This window comes from Haemaphysalis longicornis, unplaced genomic scaffold (assembly GCF_048455015.1).
Source record: "Haemaphysalis longicornis isolate Haplotype H1 unplaced genomic scaffold, Haemaphysalis longicornis Haplotype H1 scaffold_35, whole genome shotgun sequence".
NCBI lineage: Eukaryota > Metazoa > Arthropoda > Arachnida > Ixodida > Ixodidae > Haemaphysalis > Haemaphysalis longicornis.
In genome coordinates, this window is record NW_027526352.1 from 451757 (window position 1) to 469968 (window position 18212).

Sequence of the window (18212 nt, forward strand, 5' to 3'; positions counted from 1 at the left end):
TGTTTGTGCAGCGTTCTAGTAAAGGTAAAAAATGTCCATCAGTTAATTAGACCATCCGCAAACATTTCCACCAGTTGTTGTGTGACTTAGCATTGGAGCCTGGTTGTGGTACGTGCACTGCGATGACGCGGCCATTCAGGTGAGTGTTCCTAAACTTCAGAGGCGCTGGTCTAATTAGTGTCGCAAAATTGCCGCCATTGGAGCAGTCTAACCGCTTCCGCTCACTGACTAGCCAGAGTCGTTATTAATAATTACCAGTGACTCTGGCTAGTCAGTGAGCGGAAGTGGTTTGGCCGGTTGGGTAACAATCAAGCCGACTGCTCCCATCCAGAACAGCAATCCTAGCTGGTGTCATTTCGCACCTGCAAGTGAGTCTGTCTTGATTTTACCTAACTGGCCAAACCGCTTCCGCTCACTGACTAGCCATCGTCAATATTAATAATTAACAGGGGCTCAGGGTAGTCAGTGAGCGGAAGCGGTTTGGTCGGGTTGGGTGAAATCAAGACCGACTGCTCCTATGGCGGCTATTGTGCGACACTAATTAGACTGTTGCCATCTTCAGCTGCCAGGCTCCAGTGAGACGTCCATATAGAAGAACACTATCATTCTTATAGGCCCCGCTTTTTCACTATTGTAGGGCCAAAAAATTTGTTGGGCTAATTTGAGGATTTTTTAAATACCTATGCAGTATGTGGGCACTGCTGTTTTATTTTAACGTAGATGTGCTTAATTTTTGCGCCCACAATTTTCAAAATGAGTGCGGATCTGCTCCGTTCGTTGCAAATGTCCACGAAAGACGATAGTATTCGCTCTACAGCTCAGCTCTTATGCTGTTCCTCTGCCGTCGTGCTCCACCCAAGGTACACAAGCTAGAGGTTTGCTGAAGTCAATTTTTTGTTTCGTTTTTTGCATCTTTGTACCGGGCGCCTAGATGACAGTGCTACCGTACGGCGGATACGCGCGTTAATCGAAGCACCCTATTACAACTTTTATAGAACCCTGTTGCCCTACATAGCCTGCTTTCCAAGTGGAACGTGGAACCTATCTAGTGGAACCTTTCGTAACTGTTGCCGTTAGACATCTTTAAAATGCCGCGAATAGCTGTGGTGGCGCAGACGACAGCAGGCAACAAAGTGGATTTTTTTGTGCAGTGCTGTAGTAACTGTTGTCGACAAATTAAGCTTCCGTGAATTATTTATAAAGGAACACTGAAAATGTTACTGGTGTGTTGATTTCTGCCTCATATTTGTGTAATGTTTTGTTCTTGTTCAATTTTTAAATATTTACAAATGTGAAAATCGTCACCAGACTGAGTCGCTTATATTTGGCTGTGAGTATATAAGCCTTTGGCTCTCAGTATATAAGGCATCTGTTTCACTTTAGACGGCTAGCTGAATCGAGTCACAGACAGACAGACAGACAGACAGACAGACAGACAGACAGACACCAAAATTTCTTTGCTTAAGTAGCCTTATAAATACCATCGTTTTTCAAAATTAGAACTTTTGGCCACGAAACGCAAAATAGGCGCCCGAGCCTACCTCTTGTGTCTCGAGAGCTATGTCTCGACTGTCACAATAGAACGCCAAGCAGTGCAAACTTGGCCCTTTGGAACTTAGCAAGCCTCTAATGTGGGGCCCGAGTCAGGAAAAGAACACCGTAAGAGGTGGGGGATGAAACAGGATAAGCAGTTATACGGACGGGCGGCCGTAGACTGGTAACTCTGAACGACGTTCGCAGTGATCCGTCCAGATGCGCGTCGGTTTTTTGTTCATAACTTAACAGTTGATCAGTATTTGCAAGGTTTGAGAAAAGAATAAATAAAATAAATACCTTTGTAATGAGTTCATGTATGTATTTCCCCCCAAAATTACACCACCGTCCCCTAGCGGAACCCTAGTAGTATGCAAAGCAGCCATGGGGTCGATTCGAGTGCCAATTAGTTGTCAGTTCGTCGTTTCCGTTAGGTTGAGGTACGTAGCTGCCGTTATTTTTACCGTTTGGTTTTCATGGTAACTACCACACTTTTCATTTACCGGAACTATGAAATGGGAAATTGCGTTGACCCCATGGCTGTTTCGCATACTACTCAGGGTTCTCCTATAGGAAGATGGTGTAATTTTGTTGGAAGGAGGGGGGTGTTAGAGTGGAGAGGCATTAAAAAGAGAGAGATAAAAAGAGAGAGAGAGAGACGTTGTACGTGGCATGAGTTTGCCTTTATTTAAGCATTATCATCATCATCTTTAACGTAGGTGACGTCGAGCTGGGGTTTGCGTTCCTCTTTGATTATGACCGCCTTATGGTCTGTCAAATGTAAAGTCAAGGCTGTTGTAGTCGATGAACCCTAAAGTGGCTGGAGATGAGGTCGATGCACGTTCCCCGGATCGTTGTGGGATGCTTGTAATCATGGCCCGCCGAGACTCGCCGACGCATTCCGTTGCCGACGACGATAAAACGTGCTCGTCTCGAGCCGGCCCACGAAGACACCGGCAACACTGTCGCTCCAGGAGCCCTTAAAGAGGAAGCGTGCTCGTCTCGTGCCGGCCCAGGAAGACACCGGCAACACTGTCGCTCTAGGAGCCATTAAGAGGTAAGACACCACCCAGCGTTCAGAAAGCCGAGCATGCGCAGTGGGGGTGTGGACGGCGCAACAAGGGAGGGACATAGCCCCGACCATGAGATGCTTCGCATCTAAAATGTGGGAAATACATGCACGAGAGAGGTATAAATTATTAACAAACGATCACTGGGGAATTTTATAAAGCGGCAGACGAAACAACAAAGAGTTAAACAAAGTAGAATACTCCAAGTACAAAAACAAAAAACACAAACCATACGTGTTCGCCCCTGGCGCTGTTTTTTGTCTGATGCATACCTGGTACCCTCGGCATGGTTGTCGCGTACGGCATTGCGGGGCGGCATCACCAGTGGAGGTCAACGGAGACACGGCTTGTATTTCAAACCGGGATCTCGTGGAAGCCCCGCGGCCTTCATTCGATAGCGCGCGATCAGACTTGTTTCGGTTCGGCAGGCGTCGTGGTTGCTTTGGTGGACCACCACTTGGACAGAGCACGGGTCCGAACACCCGACTTCAATGCGTCCCAGGCACACCCGCCTCTTACTACGTTATCTTCGTCTTACCACCAAGAGATCACGTCTACCACGCATCCGCTTTCACGTGTGGGTACGTTGAGGGCTGGACGCCGTAGTACGAGTGAATACGAATAGTGCGAGTAGTACGCTGGGAGCTGTGGTACGACATACAGTAGCAAGATTTTGCCTCTTCCAAAAATTCTACAACTCGTTATCATGTGACAGCCTCTCCATAAAAACTGCTCACCACCCATCGAATCGCCTCAACCACTCAAAAGCAGTGTACCCACCTCACGCACGCACGATCACTTATCTTCATTCATTTCCCGTTTTGACCGTCATCGAATGAAACGGCCTTCCAGAAAGCGTCGTAATTCACACAAACCCGGCGCAGTTCAAAGCTGCCGTTCAAAAACTTTTGTATTGATTATTCACCGTGTCATGTATGCCATTATTTGCAGTCGTGTCATCTATTTTGTTGGTTTGTTGGTTTCGTATACACCGGGGCACAGATGTTTTGCAAGCACTGGGGTAAGGAGCGATTCGGTCTGTAATTGTCTGTAGAGAACTGCTTCTTCCCGATTTAGATTTGGGTGAGGTGGCGGACGTCGTCTTCGGGTCTGCCGGTACCACTCCAAGATTTCCCCGTATGTGGTGAGGGGGTCGGGCATCTCTACGTCGCCGGACGGGTCCGGTGAGGAGGCCAGACTCGTGGACGCCGCGCGTCTGGTGAGCTCGCGCGCGGCGGAGTCGGCCTCCTCGTTCCGGTTCGTCAGTCCGCCGCGGAGGCGCAAGGGACCTACGTGGGCGGGGAACCATCGGAGTGCCACCGGCAGCGCGTTGGTACGCGCACTGCACAGCACTTTCACAGTGTTTGGGTTCACTTGGTTGGTTGCGTAGGCCAGCATTGCCGACTTGGAGTCACTTAGTACCGTGGTTGTTTGCGGGTCCACGATGGCCAAGGCTATAGCCGCCTAGAAGGCACGGGTATGATGCCCTTCGCCGTTCCGTTGGGAGCCGAGCGATACGCACTGATCTCGTAGTTCTGACCGCCTACGTGGAGTCTCCGAGCGCCGGCGTACCGCCGTGCCCGTTCCTCGTCGAGGGTACTCACGATTATGATATTTTGGACCCCGTTCGTGCAGATCGTATCCACTTGCGTTTGCGTTTTGGGCATTCCCACAGCACCTAGAACCGCCGACATTAATATTGACGCCTCAGTCCGGGCGACGTTCAAGCCGCCACGTGGCCGCATCACGATCTTAATGTCTTCCCTCGGCAACGTGCGTGGCATGCGTGCCGCTTTAACGAGACGGGTCGCTATCCTCTTCGCGTAGGCTGCGCGATTCGGAACCGCTGGCTTCACAATCAATGGTGGGGGCGACTCACCGCTGATGTCGTTGTTGGCTGATAGCCGTTGTCGTACTTGCTTGCCGGTGACCGTCCACCCTCCGGCGTCGTCCGACGACGAGAGCTCGACTCCGGTAACGGCGACGGCCGTTCGTCCAGAGCTTCGGTCCACTCGTAGCTCTTGCTCCGTTGTCGCTGATTCGGTAGTAGTATTAGCACCGGTGTCCATGTCCATCGTTACGGCTGCAGGGTCCATCCGTGGGCTCACAGGCGGGGCTGGGCGGCCGTCGCCGCTGCAGCTCGGGGCCGTACTCGTGCTAAGCCTAGGTTAGGCTTAGTCGGGCGGCCACGCCGGGATCAGAAAATCGGCGATAACTTGCCAAATTCTCGGGTCTCCGGAACAGTACGTGCTTCAAACCCTCGGCATTCGTGATATGCTTGTTCGTTTTTTTTCTTGTTGGTTGTTCGGTTCTTTTGTAATTTTTTGTGCATCACCACCCTTCATGTAAAACCCCAGCCTTTGGGGTTTTTGAGGTACCTGTAAACAAAAAAATTAGTTAATAAATTGCCGTAACGCCCTTTCGTTGTCTTATATTTCGTCTTCTTACTCGTCAGCGGGCCGTTGTCCTTGTGGTGGGCCTACCTCATCTTAAAAAGACGTCGAATGAGAGTTTTATACTATTTTTCCTAAGTGTGTAGGACCTTCAATGCTGGGGAAAAGGTTGAGTCCTTAAGAAGTTCCCGACACTTCAATGTACTGGGTGTAGATTATTGCCCTCGTAGCCACTTGTGATGTGAAGGAAGTTCTAAAACACAGCCTAGAAGCACAAGAGCACTTGAGTTAAACGTTCGGTTCGAACAAATGCAAAATGCTAGGGGAGCGAAGGTATGAAGACGCAATACTCGAGTTGGCCGAGTGACAATGACGCCAGAACTAGCAGCGTAAAATTTAAGCTGTCAATTGTCCGTTCACAAGTTACCGCTGAGGTTGTGTCGCGTTTTCGTGCCTTGTACGGAGATTCTGTACTCTCAAACAGTCTCACACGCGTAAATAAAATGTCAGCTCAAGATTTCGCGGGCCGAATTTTTCCTAAGGACAATATGCCTTTTTATAATTTTGTTGTGCTCAATGTGACGCCCTCCAAGCTTGTGTGGTGGATCATTAAAAGACAGGAGGAGGGGAGGCAGGTCTAGGGAATATAAATGGATCCCGCTGATTCATCCGTGCTGCATAAATATCAGTTGAAACAGGAATCTCACTCCGGATGTTTGAATGACCGTAAGAAACTGCAGAAGGTTCCGATGGAAAGGTCCTGAGAAGCCATTTGATCCCACCTAATGATTCTATCCTGATATAGCGAAGGCGTCTAACGAGAAAAGTAAAAGGAAAAAGCGATGGCTTTCGAGGAAGATCGGTGTCGAAATAAAGCTATCAAGGAAAGAATAAGGCGCACCTTTTGCACATGAAAGCCGCAGAATATGGCCCAGCTAGATATGGCAAAACGGCAACAGCACAATCCATCAGCCGGCGCCAAGATTACCCAACTGCTCTCGCAAGTTTTGGCCGCGCCATTATTGAGATGTGGTTGTTTGGCACGTTGTTGCTTGCAATGTCTGGCAACAAGCGCGCCTATGTGTTAGCAACCGAAGTGCGGATATGTTTAATGCTACATAAAATTTCGCTTTTGCTTAGAAAATGCTGCGTGGAAGATGGAGGGTTATTCAGAGAAGATTTAGTAAGAGAACAGGTCGCCTAAATTATTGTGCTTGCCAGCTTTTAGACTGAGGTTTTGTCTTCTCACGCTTTCCCGTGGCTTTAATTAAAATGTCATTCTAGCCGATCCACTGCATGGGATATCGATTTCTACAGCATAATAGCTATGAAAACAAATAGGATAGCGCTTCATTGCTGTCACGTACTATGAGAGGTGTTTTCTAAATTGTTGTCCCTGCTAATTCCCGAAAGAAACGTTCCTAAAAGTAACATATATTTATCTATTGCACTAGAGCGTTTGTACACGTATACTTCATTTTTGTTGCCCTGATTTGCTCCATTTTAGTGCAACAACGAAGCATTTCCTTCAGCAATATATCTGTAGTACGAAGGTGTTATTATTTACAAGTACCTGTGTTTGGGAATTCTTTGCGAGTTCCCCAGAACACCAACCGTCTAATGCCGTGTATCTGCCAAAAATGCACCATGCCTGGCGAAGTGAAGCGCTTTTTTTAAATACATTGGTATTGACCAGGCTTTGGTCGAAGGTACTTTCAAGAAATAATCATCAGACCGTCCTAAAGGCCAAGGTGCATGATGAGCGAAGCTCTCTGAAACATGATGTTGAGGTTTAGTAATTCCAGGGTTTAACGCACCACGCTACACAGGCAAAGGCGCACTGTAGGAGACGGCTCCAGATTTATTTTTACCATCTCGGGATATTCAACGCGTGGCAAAATCTCGAACATAATGGGAAACAGCGCAAAAACAAAACTTGGACAAGAAAGACAACCGGACGAAGCGCTACTAGCAACTGAAACGTTTAATCGTCAAAACACACAAATATATACACACAATCTAAGCCACCGCCAGCACAGAAGTACAGTACAATCTACCATCTTGTACAGTCACGGGGAACAACCACCAAAAACACTGCATACGTGCATACAACCAAACCGCACGTGTTGAGACAACGAAAGTTGCATGGTACACTTTATCAGCCCTTATCCAAGAAAGCAAACTCGGCATCTGATAACAAAACAGAAGGTTGGCTGACACAGGTATTTTCCTCTTTTTTGATGTAAAATGCTTCCATGATCTCTCTTTTAGCCCGCTTACGGTGTTTGTCAAGAACGATGGTGTTCGGTAGCTCCGGATGGCACGCGCGTTCCTCGTGATTTTGGCTTCCATCAGTGAGCGTGAGTGGCAACTCCGGGTGGCCCGTGCACTTCTTGCAATGCGTGGCCAAGTGAGAACACGGCACCCGTTTCAATGAGCTCTTATGCTCACGAAGGCGAACGTTCAGGCAGCGCCAAGTCTGACCGATGTACTTCTTTCCACACTTTCAAGGGATACTATACACAACTTCCTTACCGCACTTAACAAATTTAATGCCATGTCTTATCCCACACCCATCCGTCCCTTTTTCTTTCTTGTCTGCTAACCTTTGCACCACAGAGCAAATCTTACCCACTTTGTTCTGGGCTGAAAAGACGACGCGCACGCCATGTCTGGAAGCGACTTTCTTCAGCCGATGTGATACACCGTGTAGGTTGTGGGAATCGTGGAGAACCGCGACCTGCGATCCCGAGCCAGCGCGCGCTTCGGGAGAGACGCTTGTGCGCTGGAACCGGTCCGGCGCTCCGCTGGTTCGTCGGCGTCCCCCGAGAGATGGCGCCACCGATGTATGCGGGAATAGGCGCGCGGGCGCGGGCGGCGCGAGCGTGCGCGCACGGGAGAAGGGAAGTCTCGTCGGAGACCCGGTCGGGGCGAGATCGGCGGAACGCGGCGGTGATGGATACTTGTGTCTCCGGTGGGAGCTTTGTTTGTCGCGCGCCGTGAGTGCCTGCCTCCCGTTCGCGGTCACGACCCGGACGGCGTGATTCGTGAACGCCGGCGAGCCCTGTGCTCGCATGCTTTGGGATTCCCCAAATAAACGGCTGTGCTTCGGCACTACTGTCTACTGTGTTCTCGTATCGGCGAACCTCGCTGGGCTACCGTAGCCATGGGAGCCCGCGTGGTTGACACGTCGGGAGCTAGCGTGGTGGCTTACGCCAGGACTGGCTAAGGCCCCCGAGGAACCCCTCATATATCCCCACATGGCGCCCGAACGTGGGGCTCGTATTCAGACGAATTCGAGGTTGCTAGCTCCCCGAGAAATGCGTTGCTGCAGTCGTAGCCCGCTACCCTTTGTCCGGAAGACTTCGGACGAAACGCCTCGCGCCAGTCGGTTGCAGGCAGACAGTTATGATGCCCGATACAGCCATGACGGCAAATGTGTAAACCTTCCTACACGCACCCGGCGGTGAGTCAGTAGGATACCTCCGAGCACCGCAGTCGCGGCCCGCTTGTGAGACGGGAGGTGCGTAGGCCTTGTTCCAACATGGCGGCGGGTCGCCTTCCTCGTAGCGCCGTCCCCGCGCAGTCGCGCCGGCGGCGCCGGTTGAAGTTTCCCCCAGGCGCGGCGGACACTACCGAGCGAGGGTGCGGTGTTTGGGAGTTCGCAAGCCGCACGATGAGCCCGCCGCTACTGCGCTTCGAGTCCGAGGCGGAGTGTTTGCCGATTTGACGCCTGACAAAGAGCGAGGGGGATCGCTGAAGAATCAGTCTCCTCTCGCTGCGGGGGGAAGCGGGAGCAATGGGACCGTTGTCTCCGCGCTTCCGCAGTGCGTGCGTCTCGATGCCGTGAGGTCTCCGCTCGAGATTGCGTTTAGGCAGTAAGAGCTTCGCGCGGCTCGGCAGCGGGCTCGTTGGTCGCGAGAGATCGCCAGTCTTAGTAAGAGACGGACTCTCAGGCGACCTATACCGGTGATGTGCGCCCGTAAGCCGCTGGTATTGCGGTTGGCGCTGGCTCTACGGCAGCTTGTATTGCTGCGAGTGAGTTGCAGGAGCCCGCCTGCTTGATGCTGACGCTGCTTTGCCGACCAACGCACCAGGCCGAAATAGCTCGGACGGGCGTTTCGATGCCGACAACCCGTAATAGTCAGGCGAGCTGCCTCCAGGCGGGGGTGGCGGCTGGAGCGCAGTTGCCGGACTCGTGATTCCGCGAGCACGCGAACGTGCAAGGGGGAGTCCCCTCGGGCATCTTTGTTACCCTATTTGGCGAGATCGTCGATAAGGTTTCCGGCCAGTCACAGGAGATTGCGGAGTCCCGCTGCTCCCCACTTCAAGTTCGGGAATCGTTTAAACTGGACGGTGAGAGCGAGACCTGCAGCATACGGATACCACCGGGAGCCACGCCAGTCACCACTGCCACGGACAGCGAGGATGGCCTGCTGAACCACCGGCGGGGCCGAGCGCGGTTCGTGGAGCTGCTACTCCAGTTGCTGCTCCGGCCTGCCGGGCGGCAGCCAACCGTTCGGGAGGACCTGCGGCCGAAGCGGCCACGGAACCCAGGAGGCGGCGGTATCTGGCGCCTACGCGAGCGGCGCGAGCCTTCGGGCAGCCGCACTGGGCGCGGCCGTTCCTGTTGCCGCCTCGAGCTGGGAGTGGGGGTCGCATCATGGCGCGACCCCGGCGTTCGTCGGCTGCGGCTGCAGCTACCCCCGGGCCTGCCAACCTGCTGTGCTGCCCAACCGCGAGAGACTTGGAACCATTGCAATGTGTTTGCGGGTTTGTGAGGCGAGCATCGCGACGGCGGCATCGTGTGGCGAACTTTGGTGTGGAGTGGCGTTCGGTGGCTGTTTTGCTGACTTGAGACGTCGTGACGAGTGTGGTGCACCGTGGCGTCACTCGAGCTCAAGTGGCGTCCACTTTTAGGGGGGAGGAGTGTGGGAATCGTGGAGAACCGCGACCTGCGATCCCGAGCCAGCGCGCGCTTCGGGAGAGACGCTTGTGCGCTGGAACCGGTCCGGCGCTCCGCTGGTTCGTCGGCGTCCCCCGAGAGATGGCGCCACCGATGTATGCGGGAATAGGCGCGCGGGCGCGGGCGGCGCGAGCGTGCGCGCACGGGAGAAGGGAAGTCTCGTCGGAGACCCGGTCGGGGCGAGATCGGCGGAACGCGGCGGTGATGGATACTTGTGTCTCAGGTGGGAGCTTTGTTTGTCGCGCGCCGTGAGTGCCTGCCTCCCGTTCGCGGTCACGACCCGGACGGCGTGATTCGTGAACGCCGGCGAGCCCTGTGCTCGCATGCTTTGGGATTCCCCAAATAAACGGCTGTGCTTCGGCACTACTGTCTACTGTGTTCTCGTATCGGCGAACCTCGCTGGGCTGCCGTAGCCATGGGAGCCCGCGTGGTTGACACGCCGGGAGCTAGCGTGGTGGCTTACGCCAGGACTGGCTAAGGCCCCCGAGGAACCCCTCATATATCCCCACAAGGTAAGGAATGACAGCTTTCTTATCAGGAACTGAACCCCCTTCAATTTGCTCCCCGCGGGCCACGCTTCCAGCCTTCTTTTTCTCCCGGCGATTCCTTTCACAAGCCAAACATACAGAGTCAACTGGGTGGCCGGCTGTCCGTAACCTGTCTAACTGGGCGGCAACACTCCGTTCAATGAAATGTTCGCAGGATTCCTTCAAAGCTGATTTAATGCATGAAAAAGAGACACCGTTCTTCACCAGCTTTGAATGGGCTTAGTCGTAAGTTAGTAACTCCTTGGTAGACCTTTGGTGGTACATCCAGCAAGTGTGGCTTGGCAGGAAAGTAATTAATAAATGCAAATACTGGAGTTCACGTAGCTTAGGCACCTCAAACGTGTAATCTAAACCCCAACCTTTTTTTCCTGAGGGACTTTATGACATCCACAAGTACGGCACAGCCTTGTCCTTCTTTTACTAAAACAAGGTAGTCATCAACATACCTAAAAAACTTAAGATTCCTGAATACCATTGAAAATTGAAAATGAGCTGGTAGACAGGAACCCTAAGATTTTAGGTATGTTGATGACTACCTTGTTTTAGTAAAAGAAGACCAAGGCTGTGGCGTACTTGTGGATGTCATGAAGTCCTTCAGGAAAAAAGGTTTGGGCTTAGATTACACGTTTGAGGTGCCTAAGCAACGTGAACTCCAGTATTTGCATTTATTAATTACTTTCCTGCCAAGCCACACTTGCTGGATGTACCACCAAAGGTCTACCAAGGAGTTACTAAGTTACGACTAAGCCCATTCAAAGCTGGTGAAGAACGGTGTCGCTTTTTCATGCATTAAATCAGCTTTGAAGGAATCCTGCGAACATTTCATTGAACGGAGTGTTGCCGCCCAGTTAGACAGGTTACGGACAGCCGGCCACCCAGTTGACTCTGTATGTTTGGCTTGTGAAAGGAATCGCCGGGAGAAAAAGAAGGCTGGAAGCGTGGCCCGCGGGGAGCAAATTGAAGGGGGTTCAGTTCCTGATAAGAAAGCTGTCATTCCTTACCTACACGGTGTATCACATCGGCTGAAGAAAGTCGCTTCCAGATATGGCGTGCGTGTCGTCTTTTCAGCCCAGAACAAAGTTGCAAACATTTGCCCTGCGGTGCGAAGGTTAGCAGACATGAAAGAAAAAAGGACGGATGCGTGTGGGATAAGACATGGCATTAACTTTGTTGAGTGCGGTAAGGACGTTGTGTATAGTATCCCTTGAAAGTGTGGAAAGAAGTACATCGGTCAGACTTGGCGCTGCCTGAACGTTCGCCTTCGTGAGCATAACAGCTCATTGAAAGGGGTACCGTGTTCTCATTTGGCCACGCATTACAAGAAGTGCACGGGCCACCCGGAGTTGCCACTCACGCTCACTGATGGAAGCCAAAACCACGAGGAACGCGCGTGCCATCCGGAGCTATCGAACACCATCGTTCTTGACAAACACCCTAAGCTGGCAACAAGAAAGATAACTGAAGCATTTTACATCAAAAAAGAGGAAAATACCTGTGTCAGCCAACCTTCTGTTTTGTTATCAGATGCCGAGTTTGCTTTCTTGGATAAGGGCTGATAAAGTGTACGGTGCATCTTCGGAGTCTGAACACGTGCGGTTTGGTTGTATGCAGTGTTTTTGGTGGTTATTCCCCGTGACTGTACAAGATTGTAGATTGTACTTGCTGTAGATTGCTTTGCTTGACGAAATCTTTCTGACGAATGCGCCTCCCTTACCCTGACCGTGGTAGTGCCCAGAGCTTGCCGTCTTATACACCTCAACAATTTGTTTCTTTCGCGTGGCCATTATTACGGGCCCCGCAACAACGAGTCACTCGAATAATCTGACGTCTTTTGATTCTTTCTCTGGCACTGCATTCCGTCTGCTTTTGTGTTCATTCTTCTTTCAAGAATTATGAGAAAATAAAAAAAAAATGTTCTTGCAGAGATTCGCGATTGACTAAACGCACGCGCGTGTACAGGGAAAAAGAGTAACCAGAGTAGCCATTTCACGTGTGCAGTGTTGCGCCTATTTTGAACTAACAAATGCGGACAATAATTGATTGTACCGTCAAAAGAGTTTTCAGCTCTGTTCATTCCAAAATGTACGTTCACTGACGACAGATGACCAATACAGGTTTCTGTTATTGCAGGATGCTTGACGCTATGTGACACTAGCGCTTCGTAGCAACCGATGTAGAGCACGCATTAGGTTTCTACCACCTCGCACGCTCCAAGAGCAAATGTGAAAGCAGTATAAATATCCAAACATTTAATAACTGCTGCTGTAAATTAACCTGAAGTCTCGCATATCAATCTCCTTCATGTCCTCTCGTGATGGCCCTTAAAACGTCCCTCAGTGAAAAGATTTTATTTATTACTTTTCAGCTCGAGAGGAACCAATTGCAGTGGTTGTGAACTTTGGCTAGCATGCACTTTGTGAACTTCTTTCACTAGCATTGTTTAAATTGCGGCACAATTACTAGATAAGTGACCAGGGTGGGATGACGTACAAGTGCTCGTATATCGTTCCCCATTATATTTCCACCTTCTGGAACTACTTCGTTTTAAATTGTAAAAGGAAAATTAAAATGAAGGGAACAGTTTTTAGTCATGTTTACTCCCATTATCCCGGCCGTAGAAAATGAGAGGTATCAGAGGTTTCCAGATATAGGTTTTAGGTGCATCCAGATGATTGCCGACACTTCCGTGACCCAAAAGTAAAAAAATATACCGTTTTGTATAGTGGTCAAGTTTAGACTTATTTTCTCAGAAGCCTCCCATCCAATATTCAACTGAACGGAAAGCTTAAACACATTACATCATTCTTATTTTTCTTGTGTGTTTGTTTTTTTAGTGAGCGTAAGGACACAATGTGTCCTTTGTGCTTTATTTTTTGCCTTTATTGTTGTACGCGGCTGGTGGATTGATCTTAGGTTAACATTATTCGTTTCATCTGCTCATGTACTTTACCCATCATCAATGACCCTGGTGCCATAGCGGTATCTTAATTATCTAAATACATAACCTTAAATACGTGGTCGAACTGCATCAACAAATTAACATTCCTGTAGCCGTTAAAAACTTCATAAAATACATAACAGAATGCCAAATTTCTACAAAACAACCTAATACAAATAAAAACACGTATAACCTAAGCTATGCTTACACTTTTGCATACCAGTCTTCTCAAATTACGCAATAAAACTAACCATCTCGCATAGAATTTGGTTTGCACATAAATTGCAGGTAGCCCAACTGTCACAGAAGCTGTCGGGCAGCAATGATTTACTTGCACCTCTCTTTTTATGGTTTTGCCCCTCAACAAACCGGTATAAAATCGCATCCTACAGTTGCCATCAGATTCTTCGACCTCTTAACAAGCTCCAAAAAAAAGCTGTTTTAGAGTGCTTTCCAACACTATTTTGAGGTTCATACCTCCCTCCTAAGAACCTAAGGCTGATCCAGCTGGAGAGCACTCCTACGTGGGCAGCAAGTTCTCAATTCGTCATAAGTGCAAAGAATCGGCCACACAAAATCCTTTGCGGATGGTCAGGGGGTCAGGAGCCCTCGTCAGGCACTCAATGCCTTTAGCTCCTGCCCCTTCAGCAGGGATTGTAACAACGTCTGCTGAAAATAAAGTATTCTTCTTTTTCTTCTTCTTCTTCCTTTGCCAGCTGAGTGCAGAAAGTAGAGTACACGGCTCGGCCTTTGCACAATAATCAATTACACGTGACTACGTTCCCTGACATTACATTCTTCTAACTCCAAATTCAAACAAGCCAACTTAAAACAACTTAAAAATCTCTTCAGGTTTAGCACCAGTATTAAAAGTTCAAAAGATGGTTAGACTGTGTGTAAAGTACTGGCACGATCTATTGTCATCGATACGACGACGGATGTTTCTTGTTTAAGGTTAATAGAATTGGCTTTACTGCCACTAACTTTATCGGTCCCGAAACAGCGTCCGCGCGCTTGTCGAGAGCGAAACACGTCCGCTTCCTCTGGCCGTCAGCAATGGCGGATAATGAAGAAAGCTGAGCTCAAGAACAGATGATAGTTTGTACAGTGGGGGATAGTGCTGATAGTGGGGATAAGAAAGCTGAGATTACTTTGCAAAGTTTCCTTTGCATATGGTGATTGCTCCCAGGAAGTATCAAAAGTAAAAGTTCAGTATAACATACTTTGAATCAATTATAATATTTTCATGCTGCAGCAACCTCAGAATAGATTTTCTTTCGATATCGGTATAAGGAAAATTCCGGAAGTGCCCCGCCATGCTCTTCGCCCCAAGCTGGCAAAACATTGGCACTAGTGATGCGGCGTACACAGTGGCTGCCCTTGGCGCACGCTTCACCGCCCTGCGTATAACGTCACATATCATAGATTGTTATCGTGCTGGGCAGGCGTGTGGGACCACGGGCATTGTGGTTGTGTTCGCTCAGTCTAGCGCGCGCGTCCCAACTGACATTGGTACAGCGGCAACAGTGACATTCCGAGTGTCATTCTGCTCATGGCGGCCCCCTGGGTGTTTGCTTTGTCGCAGCCGAAACTGACTCGAATAAGCAAGGCTAAAAATAATAATTTATGCTGCACTCGTCTATCTAATGATGGATTGTTCGATTACTTGGGCGGTAGGCACCCATAGCAAGGAGCAAACGAACCTATTAAATTTAACACCAGTACTCTTTTAAAATATTTACAGAGGCACATGAACTGCATGCTAACAGACCTTACTGCCAGTTGTTACCTTCATGTGTCCACCACCCCTTGGCTGAGCATAATAAACTTGCACAACAAAATTTGAAGTTTATATTTGACAAGTCTATTAGCTGAGTGATTCGAATTGAACTTTTTGTGGACTTGCTGGGCGGGCATTGCACTTTTAACCACTCATCACTTGATTCGCCCATATAACATTCTGAAGCCTCATACGCGTACTGTACAGGTAAATTTCATGAAGTGAAGCGTTGAGCCTCTTAAATGATGTATCTCTAATTCACCCTGTATACACCGCGAATAAGCAAACTTTTTTGATGAAATGATTTCTGTGGGTAACAAGAAAAAAACAATAAAACGCTTAGCGTAATCCGACCGCAGCCTATGTCGCAGATGTTATAAAGATGACGTCTATCACAGCGCGCCATTCCAGCATTGTCGAAACAATCTGTATTTGCAGGGACGTGCAACATTATGGCGAAATGCACCAGATGTCTAACAACGACCATTGTTGAACGCCAAGGAAAGTGATGTATTGCCCGTAATTCTAAAACACAAGAAAGCACAATTACAGTGCCGCAGAAGTAAATATAACGTGAAGATACGTGGTGTACGCAATATCTATAAACAAAGGTGTTCTGATTTTGGTGAGTTAAAGCCTCATTTTGGCTAGGAAATGTAAAGCTTGCCCAAGCCTCGCTCTCGGGGCTCGAGAATTAGGTTCCAACAATCCTATGAGATGGAGCAGCAATGTGAAGGAGTGAATTGACCTCCGCCAACCTACAATGGCTGGACCAAGACAAACAGCGTAAAAGATGGGCTGCTGATACAAGAGAGGCAGTTATGTGGCACGGGCGCCTGAAGCTGTCGTTTCCTCCAACCTTTGTTGCAACGCAAGGAGATGCGATGCAATTTTATGTCGCCTATGACACAGGCAATCAAAATTTGTTAGGCTTGGGACTGTAATATATATATTATCGGTAACTTCTTGAAGGAGGCCATGTTTAAAGTGCCCGAAACCACAAGAACTACACAAGGCAGACAGAGACAAACTACTTAAAAACAAACAATAAGGATTAGCAGTAATGTAAAGACAAAGCAATGAAGGGTAGTCTATGCACAGAGTGAAGGAAAACGGACACAGTGCGTGTTTGTCGCAGGCCCTCGTTCGTCCATGAGCCATCTCTGATTCCCTGGGCACAGCTGTGGGGTGCGGTGTAGCGCGTTGAAGTCGAGAGTCGAGTTCCATGGTTGTACGGCGTTGGCAACCGACAGAGCTCTGTTGGGTGTGCTGCTGTCCTTTTTCGAGACGACCCGAAAAGACCACTTGCTTCCGATGTCGTGTCCTAGTGGTTGATTTTGTGGCCGACCGCTGAGAAAGAACACTCCGTCTGAACTGCCGACCGCCATGCATGCCGGGAACACTCCACTCCTCCAACGTTACCCCTCCTTTTGTCACCACGGCATCAGGTCTGCCGCTAGGACTGTGTCGCCGGCCAGTTAGAATTATACGCCGCCCATCACGTGCTCCTGTTCTCATCTCGAGCGCTCGTCTCCGTATCATAGGTGAACAAAATCGGTGCCGCGTGGCTTCTGCTTTTGCTACTTCGTCATCTTCCTCTTCAGTGGGCCTTACTCCTTATTGTTGGCGTTGCTCGTTTGAAAAAAATCTTCGCAAGGTAGTATTATAAAATATTCATCACAGTTAGGCGGACGGACTGACAGGGAAATGCAAACATTCGATTCCCGAATCATTTGCGATATTCGACTGTCTTGCATCTCACATATACTGCTCGTGGCCACTTGTAATGTCAATGCAATTGAAAAACACGGAGAATCGGCACAACAGCATTTGGGCAATGCATTCGGGTAGAACTAAGACAAAACGAGAGTGAAACAGAGATATAAGGAACCAATACTGAAGTTTTCCAACCGGCAATGACACCAGCCCTAGCCGCGTGAGATTGAAAATTTGAATTGGCAGTTGATCAGCTCACGCTTAGCTATCCTTTTTTCTGCTTTTGTAAAGCAATTCCCGGGTCTAAGTGGTCAGAGGGCCAAAGCGTTCAATTTAAATGAGCCGGCACGAATTTTAACTCGGCTAAAGACCACACCTTTGGGTAACCTTGACTAGTAATACTTGGGTTAATTGGTGTATTCATGGGAGGTTGTGGCCGTTACTACCCCAGGGTGGCCAATCCTGCTCTGGTGAGGGAGTGCATTACCGGCAATGGTAGCCGGGGTCAGGCCGCACCCCAAGCCCCTTTGTGCAATTCCATCAATACGCGGATTTTTTTTTTTAATCCGGTAGAAATTGTCCGGCACCGGGATTCGAACCACGGTCCTTCTGCACGCGAGGCGGGTGTTCTACTTCTACGACTCAGCGGGCAATGGAGCGGAAAATGATAGGTGTAACATTAAGGAACAAGAAGAGAGCGAAGTGGGTCAGGGAGCAAACTGGTGTTAAAGACATATAAGTAGAAATTAAGAAGAAATGGACGTGGGCAGGGCATGTAATGCGAAGGCAAGATAACCGCTGGTCATTAAGGGTAACAGAGTGGATCCCTAGAGAAGGCAAGCGTTGCAGGGGGCGGCAGAAAGTTAGATGGGCAGATGAGATCAAGAAGTTTGCGGGGATAAATTGGTCACAGTTGGCACAGGACCGAGGTAATTGTAGAATAATGGGAGATGCCTTTGCTCTGCAGTGGGCGTAGATAGGCTGGTGATGGATGGATAGATGGATGGACTAGTAATACAGTTCATTATTCTCGAAGTGATGTACTTTGAGAGTGTGCTGTGTAAAACTGAAAAGTTTGGGGAGGTGCGGCAGGTGAATGGGCATAGAAATTCTTAGCACTGACCAATTCCATTACATAAAATTATTTTACCCGGGGAAGCTCACTTCCGATGTTCATATGGCCGCAATCACGCGAAGTGGGTGTCGATTGAAAGGTGCTGGGACGCATGTTCACCCGATCTAGTCACTCTGAATTCATATAGCGATGG